The sequence below is a fragment of the Mesoplodon mirus genome (assembly GCF_964341445.2).
Source record: "Mesoplodon mirus genome assembly, chromosome: 20".
NCBI classification, from domain to species: Eukaryota; Metazoa; Chordata; class Mammalia; order Artiodactyla; family Ziphiidae; genus Mesoplodon; species Mesoplodon mirus.
Window position 1 is genome coordinate 39,897,378 of NC_138996.1, and position 23,353 is coordinate 39,920,730.

Genomic DNA, 23,353 nt, shown 5'->3' on the forward strand with positions numbered 1-23,353 from the left:
TCATTGAGAGAAAATATCAGTGGCAGATAATAGCTTCATGGCATAATAATTCTGACATAAGAATAAGAATGAACATACAAAACAGTGGATTATACCTCCATGTTAGTATTTTTATATTCTTCCCGTTAATACCCTAAGCCTGTGTTGTCACATTCTCCCAAGATATTCCTGTTTGATATCATTTTTTACTTCATGTATTCCTTGATGTGGTTATTTTGGTGTGTAACAATACTGTATTCTAGCTGTGTGTGAAGTTGCATGCTGTAATTTTGTATTTTTGTTTCCCTATCCACTGATTGAAAGTGTTTATACAGGTATTAGTGTTCTAAAATTAAAAATTTCCTTAATTTTTTTCATTTAAAACTGTACTTTTATTTGATGACTTTTTAATTAAAATATGTATTGGAAAGCCTGTGTATATTTAAAACTATAATTCTAGAGTACTTTGACCGATTTTTTTTTAACAACCATTCAAGCATTCTTGCAGTAGTCTTTTGAATACTCTCAGTGGGAAGAAGTCTTTGTCCTTTGAAAGCATATTTGAATTTTTTGAAATAGCCAGAAGTTGTTCAGTGTCAAATCTGTTCAATAATTTTGGTGATCACACTGGACAATACTATTTTAGAACAAACACAAAACTGAACCGCAAAGACAAGTTTTCTTGTGTGGCTCATAAACTCATTCTAAGGAAATCCAACCATAGGACTTCTAATGAGGAATATATCATTAAAACAAAGTTTCTAATAGGATTACCTTGAAGTGAGTTTGATAAGGGTCTAAGAGAGGGATGTTAAAGCAGGGCCTTTGGGAAGCACATAGGAGAGGTATATCATCCAGACTAGGGTAATGGGGGAGTCTGGGAAGGTTCCACTGATAAAGTAACTCTTGAACTCATCAAGATGAATAGCAATTAGAAACATACAGAGGGTGAGAAAGGTCATTCCAGGAGGATAGAGCGTTATGTGCAAAGGCAAAGAGGCAAGAGAATATGTAAAATGTAGTTCTTTAAGGCTGGAATATAAGGTTAGCAGAAGATGGTGTTGAGGAAAGAGGAAGGGTCATTGTGAAAAAGAACTGTGAATGCCATGGCATGACGTTTAGACCTTATCCTGAAGGTTAAGAAATGCCTTGATTCATTTTAAGAATGGGTACCTGACATGGTCAAATGTTACATGACAGAAGAATAATAGAGAAGTCACAGAGAATTGGAATGGGTACAGTAAGGTCTGGGGAGGGGCAGGGTTGGGTCAGTAATGCAGTCAAGAAAGATGGAAGTCCAACCGAGACAGGGGTGGAGAAAAAGGAGTGATTGCGATGATATCAAGAAGGCAGGATCAGCAGACCTGGTGGCAAAATGAGTGTGATGAGGAAAAGAAAAAGTAAGAAGTGCAAGGTAGCTTTCAGCCTCCTTGTTTGGACTTCTGAATAGATGGTGTGGCTATCACTGAGTTAGAAAATATTGGGTAGGAAAAAAATAAGATTATTTTTTGTTCAATAATGAATTAAGTTTGAGATGTGTTGAATCAGTAGTGCCTATGGGCCAGACATGTGGAATTGTCGTTAAGGTTAATCAGTATCAGTCTGGAGATCTGAGGGGCAATTTGACGGGATATTTATATTTGGAATTAACAATAGACAGTGAATGAAGCTTTGCAGTGAATGCAATCCATGAATTCCAGAGTTTGTAAAACAAGATGGAAAAGAAGATAATGAAACACTTCTGGGGAGCCATAGAATTTCAGGCTGCTGTGGAGAGGTTCAGAGGATGCACAGAAAGAATAGAAAAACCGGAGATCAGGATGTCATGGAATCCATGGGAAATAGGTGTTTTCAAAAGGAAGGAGGTGGTTAATGGTGCTAAAAGCCTAGATCAGTGCATGGCACCTAGGAAGCACTCAATAAATATTGCTTGTATTAAACTCTTAGAATCAAAATTGTGGCGATAGCATGCACACTTCTGTCTCCTTTTTTAAACTCTTTATATTTCATTATGCCAGTTTTCCCTCTATTCTAAACTATTCTTAAAAATATAATTTTTTGATATTAAGCTGTATGAGCTGTTTGTGTATTTTGGAAATTAACCCCTTGTCTATAGTGTCCTTTGCAAATATTTTCTTCCAGTCCATAGGTTGTCTTTATAAAGTATAGTTTATTTTTATAAAGACATTTTACAAATGTCTTTATAAAAATATAATTTTTAATGCTACAGAATATTCAAGACCACGCTCTGGAGAGGTCTTTGGGCAAAGCCATGTTAAGTCTTGATAAACATAGGACTCAACATGCGTAGGGCATTTAGAAGGACTACAGTGGGCCAGGCTAGACGGACAGTGGGAATGCTATCAGGTGAGGGAGTTTCTCTGATGTTTTTGCTTCTGAGTTCACTATGGCCAACCTTCCCTCTCAGGGTTTTATCTTAGCTGAATACTGCCTTAGGATAATGTGTATATTCAGCTAACCGAAAAGCAAGGACATAGAAGGGAGAATTGAAATATCACCAGCAAATGGTCAAGACAAAGTACAGATACTAGTCTGGAACAGACTCAGCCAGTCACCTTGTCCTAAATTTAAAGGATTGTAGAGTGATACTGGGCGTGATGGAGAAGTCAGCCCTCAACAATGTCTTTTAAATTTCTCAGATCACTGTAATCCAGACCGACTGTCTACTATGTTTAATGTGGTGCGGTCTTCCTAGAATTCCATTCATTATTCTCCTTTGAACTCTTGATGCTTTCTTCTGTGTGGAATTTTCTGTTTCCTGGAAACCACTTCTTGGTTTTCTTGATTCTTTTCTCTCCTTTTGGCAGAATACATTCTCCAGAAGCTAAATCAGAAAGGAACAGGGAAGGTAATATTTTTGTTCACATTGGATATCTGAAATTATCTTGATTTCACCCTCAGTTGATTGTTTACTTAGCTGGGTATAGAAGTCTAACTAGGAAAGTTTTCCTTCAGAATTTTGAAGGCATCGTTTCAATGTCTTCTAGTTTCCAATACCTCTAAGAAGAAGTTAAGAAGTCTGAAGACATTCTGACTTTATATATAACCTATTTTTATCCCTCTGAAATAAAACCTTGTTGAAATTCTGGCTTCTCCACAAGTTCTGAAGTTTCATCATTAATATACTCTGGTAAAGGTTTATATTCATTCAGTGGGCTAAAGACTAAGTGGGCTTAGAAATTTTATTGAATTATTTTATTGGTGATAGTTGGAAGACAATTCTCCATGATTCCTCATAGCCTAGACGTGCACAGTCTGAACATTTTAAGCAAAGGGCATTTTTGATCAGTAAACAGTCTTGGAAACCAGAGATAGTGTATCCCTCTAGAGATATCTAGAGACGTGCTTCCCTAAAGATGTACCAGAATAGTAAAGATAAAGCCTTCTACTTCCTCCTAGAGGTATTTGCTTACATTCCAGGATAATTCATCATCTCTCTCTTTCTGGAAGGGAGCATGAGCAGATGGGTCAGAGTTCTGAAACTTAGGACTCCCTTTTCAGTGGTGCAACACGATGCACACATAGGTAAAATCCAGCCCCTATTGTGTCACCCTGTGGGGATCAGGAACCAGCACAAGGTGCTGTTCCAGCAGCTGTTCTGCTATGAGTAATAAATGCTTTGCATCTCTGAAGCAGGGCTATTGTGTCTTCTGTCAACATATATTTATAAATCTCTGGCAGGCTAACTTATTAGCTTCCAAGTAGAGTGAAATCTCAAACCCTTCACCATTTTTGACTTAATAATGATTCCTTTTAGTCCATTTTCCCTGTTCTTTTTTCCAGGGATTGTACCTCCTTGGCTCGTTCTTTAATGTTTTATTTCCCATATCAGATCATCTCAAATTTATTTTCCAGTATTCTATTGAGTTTTTCATTTCAACAGTCATGTTTTTAATTTCCAAAATCTCTTTGTTTTCTAAATGTACCTTATTTTAAAAAACATCCTGTTTTCGTTTCACGGATGAAATATCTTCTCAATCTCTATGAGAAAATTAGGATTTTTAAAACATCTTTATTGGAGTATAATTGCTTTACAATGGTGTGTTAGTTTCTGCTTTATAGCAAAGTGAATCAGTTATACATATACATATGTTCCCATGTCTCTTCCCTCTTGTGTCTCCCTCCCTCCCACCCTCCCTATCCCACCCCTCTAGGGGGTCACAAAGCACAGAGCTGATCTCCCTGTGCTATGGGGAGGGGAAAGGGTAAGCTGTGACAAAGTGAGAGAGTGGCATGGACATATATACACTACCAAACATAAAATAGATAGTGGGAAGTAGCCGAAAATTAGGATATTTTAAAGCTTTCTTCTCCCTGCACAGTGACTGTTTGATTTTGTGTTTTTTGATTATTTGCTTTGATCTCCATCTTTTATGCTAAAAGCCTCTTTTGGCATAAAAGAGTCTTCTAGTCATCTTTGGCTGGTTTTTCATATTTAAAAGTTGGAGACAAAAATACTAAATGGAAATTCTACTCATTTTGGTAGCATGTGTGACTTTGAACTTGACTGGGAGAGCTTGAACTTGGGAGATCTGGCTGCTTTCTTTTGTTATTTGATACTAGGTAATTTTGGTGTTTCTTCTTGGGCAGGTCAGAATCCCCAGAAAAATCCTCTGTTATTATTCTGTCTGGAGGGTAAAGGCCGCACTGCCAGTTTTCAGGGAGTGGAGAAAAGGATGCGGACAAGAGAGGTAGTCTGAGCGTTCAGTATATACATATATGCTTAATTCCTGTTTGGTGAATAGTAACTCTGTCTTCTCCTGTGTCTGGTGTCCTCTAGTTAAAAAATCCTGTTTTACTCTCCAGAGAGTAGATCTCCAGACTGGGGCCCTAATGCACGACAGTTTAGGACTGCTTCACAGCCTTCCCCACTGTCACCTTAGGTTTTAGCATCCCTAGGTCTGTCAAATCTGTTACCACTTATCCTTTGCTTTTTAGCCTCCAACATTCTTTTGCTACTCTCTCCCCTCTCAAGCTTCCTATTTTTGTAGCTTTATTATGTAAAGATGTTTTTACTGATGTTTTAGGGGATTTCAGGAAGGAAAAGGATTAAATGTATACATGTAACCTGCCTTCTTCCCTGAAACCTGGTTTGTTTCTTCACTTGGATGTTTTACATTTAACTTTTTAACCCATTTAAAATTGCAAAATAAGAAGCTAGCATTAGTCTTTTTTTTTCTTTCTCAAATAGCCAGTTTTTTTAAAACCATTTTTAAGTGTTTAATTCTTTGTCCTTTGGCTTATGATAGCTTGTGATGATTAAAGGCTAAGGTCTAGTTCAAGACTACCTCCTGTGTTTCATTCATCAATTCATTTGATTCTAATACCAGTACAATAGTATTTTAATGATGATACTTCTAGGGAGAAGCTTAATATCTTGAATGTCAAGTCTCAAGGGAAGGGTTGCAATTGTTTTTATTTGCCTCTCAAAAACACATAGATGCTTAACAGTGTTTAAACTCTAACAGGAAAGGACCAAGAAAGAAAAGAAAGAAATTATGATGATGTGAGAATGAGAGGAAGAATGAAATCTTTTAAGGTTTACTCATTCCCAAATAAAATTGTTTATTCATTCAAATTATATATATGATATGAATATGAATATATTTTACAAAATTATCAAACTTTATTTAAAAATTATAGAATGCATTTACTCATTCAAAAATTTAAAATACATCATTTTTAACCATCCACTCTATGCTAAATAAATTTGCTAGGTAGGTGAAATGAGTAGAATAATACCATTTTTCTTTTCCACTGCATAGAAGTATCAGAGGGTTTTATATGTAATGAATGTCTGCTGTTCCAGGTCCTGTAATGGATGTTTTACATGCAATTTTACATCTACTCTTTATACTAACACTGTAAGTATGTAGTATCCAAATTTTCAGGGATATAGAAACCGTGGCTCAGAGAAGTTAAGTTACGTGCATAAATTCACATGGCCATGAAATATTGCTACTGAATGTCAAATCCAAGTTCTTCTAATCTCCCAAGTATAAGAAAAAATGTTGAGAAAAAATAATTTGATGATGTTATAATATAATGCCGTCTAATTCACATAATCTATTTAAGAGCATGAGTTTCTTTAGCTTGGGTGGAAAGTGGCATTTAGAATATTAGAGAGATAAAATACTTAGCATATTTTATTAATTAAGTCAGGTTTAATAGATTATGTTCAAGTAAGAGTATTTGAGAACTGAGAATATAAAATCTATTAGTGCATTTCTAAGCCTATTTCAGACTTCCTTTTCTGGTTCCCAAACTTTTAAATATTAAGAACAAATTTTAAAAATTATGTACATATTATATATAAAATATATGATTTATATTATATATAATATTATATTTATATATATATAATATATATATATATCCATGTTCTAATTACACTGGGACTCAGCTAATGTGTCAACTGAAAACTCACAGATTTGATTGCTAGCCCTAATATTAACTTCAGAATCAATCAAGAATCTATTGTGCCTTAATTTGGTAGGTGACACATGATTTGATCTTATAAAGTCTAGTAAATAAGATAGCCACTGAGTAAATATCAGACATGATTTTTAAAACTGCTTATAGATGTTCCAACCAAAATCAGATCTGATAGTTACGTGATTAACTATATAATGTAGCTAGAGTTTGTAGTAGAGTCATATTCTAGCCTTTTAAAACTTGTATCTAGGAACAGTTGAAAACAATGGTATCGTTCGATTCAAAAGAATATTACTATTGTCATCTGATATTTATGTCATTTTGTTGTATCTAAATTGAATGGCAAAAAGAAGATTATTGTTGTTATTACTATTAGTTTGTATGGCTTCTAGATTAGTATAAAATGTTTTTTACAAACAAGATGCATTATTATATTATCTCCTTAAGCATAATAAGGGCTGTTTTATAATTTAATAAATGAGGATTTACTCGTCCACTGTTACAATGAACATATATTTATGTTGCTCTAAGTACATGCAAAACACTGTGAATTCTATAAAATAAATCAGAAATCCTTCACTGAGGAGCCTCACATTTTAGTAGAGGACAACGATAATAGAGGTTGGAGAGTCTCCACATACTGATACAATTGTGTGGGTGTTTAGAAAGAGGACCACTTATTTCTACTTGAAGAAGTCAAAATATTATTTCTGGAGGGTGGCATTTGGTCTGGGCCTCAAAAGATAGGAGCCATAGACACTATCTGACCAGTGAAAGGAGAGTGACAAATGGCACGTCTAACTGTGCTTCCGGGATCCCTGGGGAGCAAAAGTCACGATGGGTTCTCTGCCCTCCCCGGGTCCTTCCTGTGACGAGAAGTGAAAGAACGAAGCAGAAGGGCGGCCCTTGTTACCGTGAAGTCACTCTCGAAAAGGAAAGCTCCTAGTGCATCTTCAGAGGAGTCCGAAATGTCATCAGGTGTTTTTATTTGCTTTACGTTATAGAAGAAACTCTGGGGGCTATATCGTTAACAGATACATTAGGGTACAGGTTAAATTACAAAAGGAACTCCAAGACACCGTGACTTAAGTAATAGAGGATGCATTTCTCTTTCATGTGACACTGTAGCTGGTTTAGGCTGGCAGAGTGCCTCTTCCCTGCTGGGTCGTTCAGGGAGCCAAGATCCCCCATCCTGGTGCTCTCGAAGCCCAGGAGGGTGTTATTTTTCATCCCTGTAGTCTGAGCAGAGTCACTGCTATGTTCATCTTCCAGCCAGTGGCAAGAGTGGAAACGCTAAGGTCCAGGAGGAGATGACTGCGCACGTTCCATTAGCCTGAGTGTAAATACATGGCCACACTACCCCAAGAGAGTCTGGAACATTATTTTCTGGCTAGATAGCCAGGTCTCCAAGAGAAAGGGAAAATCGATTTGCAGGAAGTGGACGGGAAAGGAGTAGTCTGCCACAAGAGATTTTTGGTGCTTTGTTTTGTTTCTATAATTTCTCAGGCTTTGTAGAAAATTTACTATTTAATAGTTTTTATACCTTTATAGTTTCATATCTAAATCTTATAAGATTTAGAATATAGAAGACCACATACGGTAATTACATGGTGCATTTTTAAGAGGCTTCTAGTATAACTTGTACATGTGGCAAATTCAACTCCCAAAATTAAGTTGTAAGACTGAAGATATTCAGGCACCAAAGTAAAAATGTGACTCATGCTCTGTTTATGTGTTTAACAAGATAAAATCTGTCATCCTCATAGTATTTATCTGACTGTTCCTCGACAGCAGTTTGCAGTATGCAAAATGGGCATTTCTGAAGAGAGTATAAAGATTGTAAAATATTGTCCTAGCTTATGAGTTGTAGACCACCCAGATAAAAGCACGAATTCTATATACATTTTGATTATTCACATTACTTTTGTACAAATGATCTATGTCAGAATCACAGCTTAAGAGTCTGCTGATTCTTTACTCAGATTATATCCATTTTGTGATAGCAGCAAAAAAGAACCCCATACGAGAGATGTTCAAAATATCAGGACAGAGAATACTTTTAAAGTTCTGTACTATTTTATGAAATAGATAAAGAATCCTATTTTAAGGATTGCCTGCTACATTTTAGTTTTAGTCACGATTGCTTTTAATGTGTGAGTAAACATTTTTAATAAATGAGTATGTTTTACAAAGTTCAATACAATAAGTATTTATTGAATGCCCATTCAAATGGAAGATATTGTGTGGTTTGTTTTTTTTTTTGCGGTACGCGGGCCTCTCACTGCTGTGGCCTCTCCCGTTGCGGAGCACAGGCTCTGGACGCGCAGGCTCAGCAGTCATGGCTCACGGGCCCAGCCGCTCCGCGGCATGTGGGATCTTCCCGGACCGGGGCACGAACCCACGTCCCCTGCATCGGCAGGCGGACTCTCAGCCACTGCGCCACCAGGGAAGCCCTGCGTGGTTTTAATTTAACATAGTTTAATTTAATGCTTTTGTTACATGGACTTGACTTTCTAAGGGTAGCTGATTAAAAGGAACTATCTGCTCAATTTTCTTTACTGGGCCTATGTATATAAAATAAAATAAACTAAAACTACCGCAGTCCACTGTACTGTACATCAACAAAGTAAAGAGGCAAATGAACATTATTATGAATAAACCTTACACAGAAAATGATTGTTCCAATGGTCTTACCTCCCTGGGCACCAGAGTGAGTTCTGTAACTTAAGGGGGCATGTAAGATTAATGGCATATGGCCAGACTGTATATTATTTATATATCAATCTCTAACTCAAATAAAAACCTCAAAGGCAGAAGGAATCTAAAATTACATGGGAAAGGAAGAAGAATGTGAATCCAAGAAAAAAATACTCTCTGCATATATTTTACTTGTCAGGCACAAAATTAGTTGTCAGGTTTCCCCAATGAGTCTTCCAATCTGCTTTAATTATAATCTGAGGATGGAAACCCAACAGCAGTGTCAACTGAGAATTGATTGGATAGGTGGTAGGGAGTAGGGACCGAAGAATAGATGAGGTGTTTGGTAAGAGAGAAGCCCACCAACCGACCTTGGCAAGGGATGACTATAGAACTTAGAAGTGACCCCAGCAGGAAAAGCACAGCCAAAGAGGATTCTGAAGCCATTTCGTGAAAAGACCGTGTCACCCTTCTTCTACATCTAGAAGCTCCTCTCTATTCACTTAATTCAGATTATTTTGATTTTATTTCCTGTGACAGTTTCTTAATTTGCAGAAGTGTGGGGTGCCTTCATTTATTCCCTAAGATCCCAAACAAAAAAGATTTCAAAAAATAAAAGCATAATGATTCTTAAAGGGCTAAGCCACCATTATTTTGAAAATCCACTTACCGAGAATACCCTATTCATAAGTCAGGTAGACTGTACTTAGTTGTTATATCTACACAGTTATCAACTGTGTTTCTGGTAAAAAGAGGTTTCCGTTTGAGACTGGTGTAACATTTGTATTTGCACTGTTGATATGTTAATTAGTTCCAGTTAATAGAAAATTGGATAGCAAACCAAGGAAAGAGGGGCAAAATAACAGCATGAGTCTCTGACTCAGTGAGACAGAAGCGTGTGTTTTGAGGTGAAGATGAGGTGGAGATAGAGTAAGGAGATAAGTGGAGTGATGAACTGGCTCAAAAGTAAAACAACACATGAAGCACCTTAAGAACCACCAAATTACATTTCCAACCGTTTGCAGACTATTGTATAGACGTCAGTTTATTTCCAGGAGATAATCTTTGTATACTAGAAGAATTAAAAAGTCAGCAAAGACCTATCATTGCTTTATCCATTATTTATTGAGGAGGAAATGAAGGAGGAGGATGGACACGGATTAGAACTGCCTGACTGTTCTGAGTGTTCTCTAAAGTGTTGTGGTTTTATATGGCCTGAAAACGCAGATGAAGATTGGGAGCTGCGTTTTCAACCTCGGGCCTCTGGAATTAAAATCAGTATCTAAGCAGTTTCTTCCAGTTACTACCATGGAGTGACAGTAGAAGTTGATTTTTCTTTGACGGCTGAGGATAGATAAATAGATGAAGGTTGATAAATGTAAATAGATATCAAGGTATAATTAAGTCCCATCTTCTGAAGTCTATGTGTGTTAAAATGCTACCTTAAAAAGAAGTTATTTTCCAAAACTTCTGTAATCAATTTAGGCTGTGTCTTTGAAACAGAAAGTTTCCATATCTTTATCATCCCAGCTGTTGCTTATCTCTGTGGACTAGTATCATTTTATCGAGAAAGGGTGACTGAATTCACTGAATCTCAGGAAAAGTGGCTAACTCGTGCATTCTTTTATGCTCTCCTGTTTTAGCTTTTGATAAAACCTGAGCACTTTGAGGTCTGTGGGTCAAGCATCAGTACTGTTCCCAGACAGCCATTTCCTCTTGTGGGCATCCCTTGGAATTTTGAGATGTTACCAGCTGCAGGTTAGTGTGTAGAAGGCAGAAAAAGACTGAGTCTGAGTATCGTACGGGTGGGGAAACGGGAGGCTCCAGAATTGAGATCAAAGCAACCGTATCTTACTGTTTCTGTCACTTAGAGTTCCTGGGATAGTTATGTTGTTGAGTATTTGCTTCCCATTCTTTGTTTCTCAGAACCTTTCAAATTGAACTTGAATAATTATTCAAGACTCCTTACCATGAAATTCTGGCATTATGCATTTAAAAATGCAAAACTATTAAATACTAATATGCTGTGACTCAGATCTTTGAAAGAAAAAGTTCTTTGTTTGTGGCTTGGAACCTGCCATTCTGTTTTATTATTGCAGAAGTTCCCAGCAGGCACATCCACCCCGATTTAATTATTAAGCCATAAATGTATCTTTGAAAATTCTCCCTTATACTGAATGCCCAGAACTCATTTAGAATTGCTTTTTCAATCATCATATGTGGCGAATCAGACTTCAACACAGAGTATGTTTTTTTAAGTGTTTTTGGAAAGTGAAAAATCACTGGATTGAAAATAGTATTGGGATGCATGGTACATAAAATAGACAAATGTAGAGACTAATGGATAAATGTACTGAGCTATTAAGTAACCATTATATATATATATATATATATATATATATATATATATATATATAAATGGAAGCTTAATGAAGGCAGTGTCCTCATCACTTGTCATCATTTTGTCCCCAGAATACAGCATAGTGCTTGGCACTTATCTGGGGACTCAATAACAATGTACTGAATAAACAAGTGAGAAAGAATCAATCATGTCTCATTTATACCCCACATAACCACATACATACATGTCTTAGTACTGACAGTGGAAGAAGTTGAAGACTTTTACTTGGCATTAAACATATCCGTGCAAATATACAGACATATGTATGCATTTGTATTCAATTACAGACTTGTTGTTTTGGTGATTTTGCCTGAAGGAGACCAATTTTCAGAGTGATTCATATTTTATGTGAAAGTATAACTGGTTAAATGTGATCCTAAGTCTCAAGAGTTTTTAGATGACTGAAAAAAAGTCCATTATTTTTCTCCTTTGCTTAGAGTTATTGAGAATATGAGAATAGGAGACATAAGTCTTGATTATTGGTAGAGAATAGACATGGACTATAGAATAACCAAAAACTCTCTTAAAAATATCCCATGTATAGTTTCTACAGGACCTTTAAGGAAATGGCCTGATAAAAGTGAAGCTCTCCAAATGTCATGACATTTACAAGATTATTTGGAAATACTGAATATTTGTTAAGTATTAAAACGTTTCCACTCTCAATCTTCTTTGAAAGAAAATCAGTTGACTTAATAAAGATGCAGTTAACACATTTGGGTAACATATGCTAATATGTCCACATATAGAATCTACATGAAACTACAAAAAGCAGGGTAAACGAGGAAACATTGTTTAAAAATAAATAAAGAAATATGGATTTCCCCTACTGTTTTCACCACAATACTTTACCTCTAAAGTGTTTGAATAGTTTCACTAACTGCCAAATTTTTTATTATGAAAGATTGATCTTTAGTTCAAAAATTACATTAGAACATGTTCTCAATGAAGTACATTAATTTTTGCCCCTCTGCCCAATTATTGTTAAACTTGAAGAAGAGTTACAAGAAAAAAATTTGGTAACTGAGACGATCAGTACAAGTAGATAGTACTTGATATCACTTATATAACCTAATGCCCATAAAGCTTGAGGACTGTTCTCTCCCAAACAATTCAGATGTCAAGAAAGTAGCTACAAACTAATCACTTTTCCTCAGTCAGAATTGGGAAAAGTGTTTTCTTTTTCAGAAAACAAACAAACAAACAACTGTGTACTACTTAACATACAGACACATAAATAAAACTGGGGAAATCTGAAAAAAAAAAGAAACTTACTATAGTCCTGACATCAGTACTGGACTAAATCATCATTTATTATTGTCTTATAAATATGTTAAAGCGGAAAACCTCTAGGTTCAGGTACAATAAAATATTTCAGCATTAAACTGAATAATAAAATGCCAAAGGTAAAAGACTGATAACCCACCCAGCTTAGGGAAAAAAATCTATCTAAATAAGTAGACTTTGCAGAATATTCTGTCTTGTTCCCCAAACCTACACATTCTGAGACACTAGACTTGGTTTGTCTTTCTTTGGCATTACTAGATTGAATTAGTATCTGTAAAGTTTTCTGTATTAAATCTCATTAACAGAAACATGAAAATCTCTAATCATTTCACAATTGCGAATCTCAATTATAAAACAGATTCAAAGTTGGTGTTTTCATCATTTCAAGGCTACTGGAAGTCCCAGGTTATACTGCTAATGATACCTGTGTATTTGAACCCAATGTTCCATTTTAATGTCTCTCTTTTTTCTCACAATATGTTTTAAAAAGGAATTTTTATTCCTTCTAATATAATTTCTCAAAAAGAGTAGAAGAGGTCAGACAGTAATCCTACTGCTTCACACTTAATCACTAGTAATAAGACAACACAAAACTGGGTCATTTTATCTACAACTTCATTATAGTTTGCCTTTGGATACAAGTCCCATGAGTATAGAAAATGTGGCAAATTAATATATGCTAGTTTGACTGATTGCACTGAAAGAATTAGCTAAATGTTCAACAGAATTTACTGGTCCATCTGGTAAAAACTATTCTATGAGTAAGTACATTCTAAGTCTTTGTTTTCTGAGCCACATAGCTTCATGTGAGTATATACACTCAAATACCATTTAAGAAACAATAATACCAACCCCAACTATGCTACCCTTAAATAGTGAATAAATTAAAATTTAAATTGAAACAGATTGAGCCTCTGAGATGTCACTACAAGTGCTCACTTTTTTTTTTATCAGCCCCCAGTTCATCAAATTGATAAACATCAGTGACCCCTGCCAGATTGCCAGGAGCTAGGGGAGGCTTACCAGAACCTTAGGAGAAGAAACAAGGTCATAGACTTTCTTGCCCTACAGCTGTCATCGTGGCTGCTAAAAGGGAGGAGAGTGGAAGCATGTAGCTCGTCACAGAGAATCACTTTCTGAGGAGATGAGAGTCTTGGGTTAAGGCACGGGTCTGGTAGCATCATAAACAGAATCTTTGAGAAATGACGCAATTTCCTATAGAACAGGCAGGGCAGAAGATGAACCCAGGTCTCCCAGCAGTTGCCATTCTCCAAACACAGACCAAGGTTTCTCTCTTGGGATGCCATGGCAACACTGCAATCAATTTCAGAGCAAATCACAAAGGGTAGAATATATCGGATACATTGTTCCAGCTGTAATTCCAGCTGGCCTTCTACTTTAGCTGACTCGAAAGGTCTCATTAAGTTGAGAAAATGTCGTATAAAAAAACAAGGACATTTTCATTCAGGAAAAGACTTACTTTTACCCCAAATCCTAAAGTTAGGTTCTTTTGCAGCTGCAAATTAAGCAGTAAGAAAACTCGTATATTTGACTAAAAGCCCCCAAATTTACTGCCTGCTCTGAAGCCTATTCCTTCTGTCATTTTCTTAATTGAGAAACATGGCCCATAGGAACTGACAGGGAATGTATAGCAATGGCCCTGGTCACTGTCACTGGAAGCAGCCTTCAAATTCCCAGACTTCTTCAGGAAAAAAAAAAAAAAAAAAAAAAAAAAGCTGGCAACCCATGGAAAGGCACATCATGACGTTTTCCTCCTTTCAGAACAACTGCACTAAATATCTGTTCATTTCACCATGTTCAGCCCTCAGTCTGTCATAAACATAATTTAACCATTGTTTGGAAAACAGAGATTCCTGTGGCAAACAAATTTCACACAATCATAAAACATAAAACTGTATGTATGAATATTACCATTTAGACATCCTTGAGTATAGGATGCCCAAGAGGTCATGGACTTTGTAATATACCCTGGCTTAAATGCAAATAAAAAGATGCATTGAAGGACACAAAAAAGGTATTCAGAGGCAGGATGTTTGTATTACATAAATTTATCAGGCACACAAGATTGGTGCAACCAGCACAATTACCAAATTGTATCTGGGGAGTACTACTGAATGCATTGTGCAGTAAACATTATACAGTACCAGACATGAGGCAAAATAGCCGGGCAAACATGTGAGGGGAAAGAGTGGAGAAAGGACTATAAAATATCTCTATGAATATTAGCATAAATGATGGGTTACAATCTTCCAACTTTATTCTTCTGACAAAGTGTCTATATAGTAATGTTTTCATCGTACACTATCATTTAGAAACATACTGCACAAACCATATACCTGTAAAATCTATAGTTTCTTTTGTCAGCTTTGTGGCTGTTATTCAGTACATGTCAAGTATGCTACTTAGGGGGTAAATTTATAGCCTATACAGTAACTGGATTTCCTAGACACCTTCCCTTAGAAAAACAAAATGAAATGTCATAGCAATGAGGAACACTGGAAAGCAAGTTCTATGTTGAGCCAGTGAGCAGAGCTCGTCTTGCTCCCCGAAGCGTCTGTCCATGGTGCTAGTCTGGCCTGTTGGAAGCACCCTTGTAATCCCCACGTTATTTGTTTTGTGCTCATTGTGCCTGGGTTTATATGTCCCCCTTGTCTGTAACTTTTCCGAAAAGAGAAATTTTGCATTGCTACTGTTTACAGTGCTGATTTTTCTGAAAGTTTAGGTGTGGTCCTTTATTCATTATTTCTACAACTTATTGCATTGTTTCTATTGTTCAGTATTTTTTCTTCCTTTTGTTTTCCCTATTTGCTTTTTCCTTGACATTGGCAGACTCGTTTGTGTTTGTTCTCCTAAGCATGCATCCCGACCCCCCCCTTAATTATGGAGGGGGAGGGGTTAATAGCTATTAGTAGATATATTTCCCTTCTAGAATCTGAACTGGCTTTTAAAATTTGTTTCCCTCCCTTAATTTATAAATATTTTAATCAATAATGTATCTATTATTTCCTAAGTGAGCCCTAAGGAGTGTGTTTGATGGCCTCACACAAGCCATTCCAGTAGAACAGCCTCTCAAGCATCTGACACCGACGAGCCTAGCTAAGTTTTTACCTCTCCTGAGTCCCTGTGTTTTTAGGTTAGCCAGCAACAGCACACTCACTCCATCACTGAGCCAATGAAACTGATGTGTTCTGCAAGTTCCCTCACTCCCTTTTGCTGAACTTGCATTGTGTTGCCCATTGCATATTCAGTCAGAAGCTAGCCTGGAACAAAAAGTCAGCCATCAGAGAAAAATACTGTCTGTCCTCAACGTTGTAATTGCACTTGATCAGCATCAGCTCTGCGTCAATAATTAGACAAGGGTCCAATAATTATTGTTGGCAATGAAACAACATAGTCAGAACTTCAGTTATTTACATGAGGTGATGGTCCAAGGACTGAAGCCAGTGTTGGAGATTGATGCTCCCCACTTACTTATAACATCACAGATGATTGAAAACAGGTGCCCTTTGTGTGGTTTGCAATATTCTCTTCCAGTTGTGGCCTCACAGACTGACTAAAGAACTATACTTGCTTTCATAGATGACATACTTGCTTTTAAAAATCTAATTAAAACTTTCTTTTTGGTCCTTAGGTAGAAAGATGGCTCTGCTGAGATAAGCTCTTAATTAATGCACTGAGAGCTTACGAGTCCCACCTCTCAACAGGAATGATTGACGTCCAAGGATACATAAATTACACTAATTGAGCCCTGCCTCTACCCAGGCTTCCTACAGCCAACTCATCAGAGAAGCTAGGTGAGTAGACCAGCATAAAAAGTTATTGAAATATGTTCTTTGCTTTCCCAAAGAGTGAAAGAGAAACTTTCCAGACTGTTGCACATTTATTATCACAGAAGTCAGGTCTTTTCTTCAGTTTTAAGATGTAGGTTTTGTGTTATAGTTGTTGGGTTTTTTTTTATTAAAAAGTAGCATTTTAACATAGCCATTGAAATTTAAATAACCACCTTCTCTTCGCAATGTTCAAGCCGCAAAACTTACAAGCCAATTATAGTATGCAAAAATCACTTGGCATCATTTGTTGGTATTAAATTGTGTTGCATAGCAACCAGCACATATGCTATGGAGGGATTGTTTGAAATCAGATCCAATCGTAGTCCTTGAGTTTAGTTTTCGGAAATGTACCTAACTGTAAACACACCTAAAGACCATACTGAAATATTTCGTTTACGTTTATTTCATTCTGAAAGAAATTTAGAGGTATTCTGAGGCTCTCACTTTCACAAAATATAAAAACCATTTGCTATAATCTAGGTGGTTTAATGGTCTAAAATAAAATTCAAGCACAGGGCTATTTGCTAAAATTGAAGACGATTACACCATATTAGATGTCTTCATTTATATCTGAAAGTTTTATTCGCAGATTTTTAACAGTTTTAAAAATTATGGAAAAACACAGTGTTTCAACTTTTGTCAAGGAAATATGAATAATATGGGATATTAAATTATTTACTTAAAATATATCATTAAAATATATGTATTATTCGGACAAAAGACAAGTAGAGCTTGAGTTTTACTATGTAAAATTTTAAAAAGTGAGAGTAAAGGGATGAAGACCACAAAGAAAACTAGATTGAGAAATTATTAAGCACAATGGTTATACATCAAAATGAATAGAAGTGGAAAAGCAAATAGTGAGAACAAAAGGAAAAAAATACCAAACAATAGAAGCACTGCAGTAAGTTTTAGAAATAATAAGTAAAATACAGAACCCAAACATTCCAAAAAATCAGTACTGGCCAAAATAGAGAAGAAAGTGATAGAAGGAAACAGGGTTAGATTCAGAAGTATTTAGGGAACTACCATGTCCTAGCAGCAAAAATCAAAAAGAATTCTTTTAAGACTTTGGATTCCTGAAAATTCAGGAGAACGTGTTGCTCTCACACTTTTTCTCTTTCCACTGCAGTGCACTTTGCTGTGCCTACTGTTTCAAATTGTGAAAAATGTGACGCTCCACTTAAAAAGAAAATCATAAGATGGCTACATTTCTATCAAAATGGCTTTATTATTACCTGTGAGAAAACCTGAAGTGGAGAAAAATTGAGGGAGATCAGAAAATCTTGAGCTGATAATCTCGTAAAAAATATAAAATGCTTTTAACATCAAGACTATCTCGCTAGGACTGAAATGGAATAAAAATGGAACAGCTTCTTTACTTAGATCCTTTTATTATTGGGTGGCTAGCAGGACCCAAATACAATGTATCAAGGCCATGGAAATATAAGTAATAGAGCATTATCTATTAAAAAATTATTTAGGTGGAAGGAGCAGGAAACATGGCCCTCAAAAATCCTAAGTGTTTATTTTGATTTTCTGTTATTATGTGTTCAGACCACATTCCTTCACCACCTGTTATGTACTGAGCAAGGTTTGGTAGTTGAAGTGGCTTTGTCTGAAATTATGCATGGAATGACCTAAATCTCTTCATATCTCTTGAGAGTTTATATCTTTAATAATGATGAAAAGGCAGTATCACTGTGTGCTTCATTAGTCTCATACCCATAGAAATATTTATTAGTAGAAGGAGTAACCATATGTTCATAAACTGGCAGAAAATTCTACTTGAATTCACATATTTTTAATGCAGTTAACAAAAACTCAACATTCTTTCATCGTACGATGTGGGACATACCTTTGGATTCAGATTGCTCAAAGGTACCTGAATTAGTATCAGCTTTTGTCTTCATACATGTTGGGTAATCAAAGTGCTAGTGCCTGACAGAAAGTCATAAGTTATTATGAGATGGAGCACAGTCAGCACTGAGATGTCTGGGGCCACGCTGCCTGGAATGGAACGATTAACATAATAGCCTATCACTCAAGCTAATCAAATCAGTTCTTACTCTGTTCTGTTTCTGAACATGGACCATCAATTCCAAGTTTCCAATTCCTACATCTCATCACAAGCATACTGTTACTAGCCAGTACATGAATGAACATAGCAAAAGACATGCTGGTCACCCTCTACCATTGCAATGTCCAAAAATCCTCGGTAAATGTTTCTCTGGTCTTTGAAACAGATCACTTATCATATACTTACTGCTTCAGTCACTTGCTTCAATCACCTGAAAGGTTTCTTATACTATTTCTTCATCTAGAATTTATATAACTCTTTAGATGTGGGACTATTCAGTTAGCTGGGCAATTCATTATTCTACTGTTTGATCTCTGGGTTAATTTCTTGCTTGTAACTTTAATAACAATTTTAAAGATCTTGAGGATTTATTAATAAAATTGGTTACCTTTTTTTAAAAAAACAGGAGCATGTTGAAAAAACCAACAAATATCCTATAACGTCCTGTAATATCCATGCTAATATCATTTTTTTGTAATTTTAAATAACAAAAACTAATGATGTACATGATTAGGGGGAAAAAAGTACATTTAAAAATTATTTCCCCTCAAATAATTACTAGTTATAATTTTTCTTCCACAGAAATTCATATCCCTTTAAATATCTACCTATCGTTTATGCATTCGCTCAACGAATAGTTATTCAGCGTTTCTTACATATCAAGCACTATTTTTGGTGCTAGGATGTAACAGTAGCAAAACAAATTTTTAAAAATTCTGGCCTTCACGGGGCTTACATTCTTGTGGGGAGAAACAGAATAAATAAGATTTTGTGTGTGTGTGAGTGTGATAGAGAGAGAGAGAGAGAGAAGTAAATAGTATGGAAAAAGTAAAACAAGGAAGGATGACTTGAAGGTCTTACTGAGAAAGTGATGTTTAAGCAAAGACTTGAAGGAGGAGAGAAGGAACCCAGTGGATAGTTGGGAAAGAGCTCCAGGCAGGAGAAATAGCATGTGCAAAGGCTTTGAGGGACACTCTCCTGGGTGGAGGAAAGTAGTGCAAAGGAACTAAGAGAGCTGGGACGGGCAGGAGAGCGGAAGAGCATTGGAGAGTCACAGAGCTGGAGATACTAACAGGCTTTAGCTTCTAATCCATGTAACATGGGAAGCTTTTAAAAGATTTTGTATTTTCGGGATGTGGAACATTGGATGGTTTTGAACAGAGAGATAAGGTGATCCTGACTTATGTTTTAAAAGGACATCCCTGGTTGCTATGTTGATACTAGACTAAGTAGGAGAAAGGGCAGAAACAGGGACAGTAGTTGGAAAACTGTTGTAATCATCCAGGCAAGAGATGATGGTGGCTGGAGCCAGGAAGGTAGAGGAAGCAGTGGCAATATGTGGTTTTCCATTCCAAGTATATTCTGAAACTGGTACTGACAGAATTTGTGATGGATTGGGTCTGAGATGTGAGGTCAACTACAGCCACAGTCTGTAGTTTAGGTCTTGGTTGGAGATAGGAATTCTCAGCATATAGATGGTATTTAAAGCCACGTAACAGGGTGAAATCACTAGAGGAGCCATTGTGGGTAGAGAAGAAAAGAGGACCCAGGGCTTAGACACAAGCACCCCAATGTCAAGAAGTCAGGATTCTGAGGCTTACCCAATGAAGAGGGGGGAGACCGGAAGAGGGTGGTTTCCTGGAAACCATGTGGAAGCTATTTGTAAATGTTGTCCTTATATCGAGGAACCTGAAGATTGGATTGGATTCGCAGTGTTAGGTCAGTTGTGGTGTGGTGGGAGAGAAAATCTAACTGACATTGGCTCAAGAGAACGAGAAGAGAAAAATTAGAAGTAATCTGTACAGATCACTCTTTGAAGGAATCTTGCTATAAATAGAGACAAAAAAATTAGATGGTTTCTATAGTTAGAAGTGGGGAGAAAGTTTTGTTTCCTTTGAGATAATAACAATAACAGTATGTTTTATATTTGGTAAGGGCGATTCAGTCAATGGGGGTGGGGAATTGCTGATGCAAGAAAGATCTGCTGGAGTTCTTTGTATGTAAGTGAGAGAGCATCAGGCTTCAGGCAAGTGTGGAGGGACATCCAGCGAAGAGAAGTTGGCATCAACAAGTGCAAACGCAGAAAGGTGGGCAGATGAGGAGAGACCTTATGGAAGATCTCTTCTAGCTTCCCTGCTTTGTTTTAATGCATTAGAAACAAGGGCATCAGCTGACACTGAGGATGGTGGAGGTTTGAAGGTGGAGGAGAGCGTATGAAATCATGATGGAAGGGAGCCTGAGTAGACTGAGAAAATAACCTGAGAAACCAGAAGCACGAAGGTGCCATGGAGGTTAGTGGTCAGGAATTTAGGATAAGACCAGTGTGTAAGGTTGCGTGGTTTTCATTCACCATACTCAGTTGTGCAAGTGCAGGTACAGAGCAGGCAGAGTCGGTGGCACAGTGGTTGGAGTTTTGCCAAGGGAATATCAAGCAGCTCAAGCTGGATGAATGAGTTGACGGCGTACGCAAGGGGATGATTGCAGCATAAGGTTGTGGAATTTAAACTGGGTACGAAATGAGGGGCTGAGAGGCAGAGGAATGGCCTTAGGATCAAAAGATTGTAAGCACCGTTGCAGAAGGAGTTCCAGGCCTTTAGGGAATGAGCTGGAATGAGGAGGGGGTCGGTGCTAAAGAATGGGGTGTTTAGAATTGAGGTAATGGGGAGATTTCAGTCACTTATGATGAAAAAAGTCAATATTGTGGCCATGTAAAAGAGGTTAAAAAGAGTACAAGAACTTTGGAGCTCAGGACTAGAGGCTAGGTTTGCTGTTGCAAGGATCAATGTGGATATCCAAATCACCTGGAATTTGACAGGAGTAATGTTAGAAAGAGTGAGAATGAACTCGGGTAAAAAGTTTCCAAGGAATGCCGCAGAGGGCCTGGGGGAGATTGGTAAGGAGTAGCTTTAAAGTGTGATATAACCTAGTGATGTGCTATTCCAAGACGGGGCATTTGAGGAGGGGGAGTGGACAGTGGTCTGTAAGCAATAATAAGGAAAGATAGGAGTGTTGTACTCTTTGACTATTCATTCCCTATGTACAGCTATTTATCTACTTACCTTGTTCTACTTATTTATACCTATGCCTCTACTTATTTAGATATCACTAGGTAAGAGCAGGGGTGGGTCTGGGTGGCCTCCCATCCTCAAAGTCGAGGGAGGGAACGGTCCAGAGAACTACTCACAGGCTCAGGGGTCTCTGATGTGCTCATCACTGTCTGGACAGTTCCGAGCACTAAGCTCACTGCCCAGCCCCTGTGCTACCAGGGTAGAGAAAAGCACATAGAGAAGGGATGACATGGTGGGGGACAGCCAGGTGGAGCTGAGGTCACGCCATCCCTACTCAAAGCCCCAGAGGTTTCCAAGATGGAGGCCACATGAGCCTTTCCCTACACACTGACCTATTTGCCCCCCTCTTCACCATCCTATCGATCTCCTTTGACCTAGGAGATAGATAGGATGATTGGCTAATATTTTTTTTACTTATACAAAAGTAAAGTACTGATTGGCTAATATTTTTTTACTTATACAAAAGAAGTATCTATACCATTGTCGTGCACGATGCTTTTTCCCCCTTAATTTTGATATATATTGGCTCACAGATATCTGCCTCATTCTTTTTAACAGCTGCTCCCTCCCGAACGTGCCAAAATTCATTAGTCAGAACGTTTCTCCATTGATATACTCTTTAGTTATTTCCCATTTTTCACTATTAGCAACAATGTTGTAACATATCTCTGTATATACTTATATTTGAGAAATCTTCACTGCTATATTCACAAAGTAAATTAGAATTAGTGGGTCAAAGGGCATGAGAATTTATTTAAAATTTGCATATATTATATAGGGTTGGCCAAAAAGTTCGTTCAAGTTTTTCTGTAACATCTTACGGGAGATATGTGTATATATATGTGTGTGTATACATATATATATATATATATATATATATACACACACACATATATATATATATATCTTAATTGCCTTCTAGTAAGGTTAGACAAATTTTAATTCTGTCAACAGTGAATGAGGGAGCTACTTTCCTTACCATCCTCATCCTCACCAACATTAGTTATCATATTTCTTTGTATTTGCCTTTGGACTAAAAACGATTCTATTTTCATGTGTTTCTTGGGTATTAGAAATTTTCTCTTCCTATATATGGTCTTTCCTAGTTTTTATGTCCTTTATAAAATTAAACTTAATTTTGAGACCACTGTAGATTCACATGCAGTTATAAAAATAATACTGAGAAATCCCCTATACCTTTTGCACAGTTTCCCCCAAAGGTAACATCTTTCAAGATTTGCAGTGCAATATCACAACTAGGATATTGACATTGATATAATATTGCACACATGAAACTTAGATAATGTTATAAACTAATGCTACTTCAATTTTAAAAAAGAATATAGCTTTCCTAATTTTTGACTATTTTTCTATTGTGATAATCGTCTTTCTTGTGTTTGGAATATTTTTTTAATTAGCAACATTATTTTTTCAAACATATTAAATATGTCTTCTCTGAGATTTTCATTTGCATTTTGATTTTAGTTATACTATTCTTGGCTATTTTTTTCAATCTCTTCTTTATGTCTTCTGG

The 23,353-nt window shown here is 36.7% G+C and overlaps 1 long non-coding RNA gene across 1 annotated transcript in view; it reads left to right on the top strand.

The window, feature by feature from the left end:
• The first annotated feature begins 16,501 nt into the window (after positions 1-16,501).
• Positions 16,502-23,353, top strand: part of LOC309795832 — a 278,657-nt gene continuing 271,805 nt past the window's right edge. Inside the window, exon 1 of the long non-coding RNA XR_014292375.1 lies at positions 16,502-16,635. This is a non-coding gene — a long non-coding RNA (uncharacterized lncRNA). The remainder of the gene's footprint in view (positions 16,636-23,353) is intronic.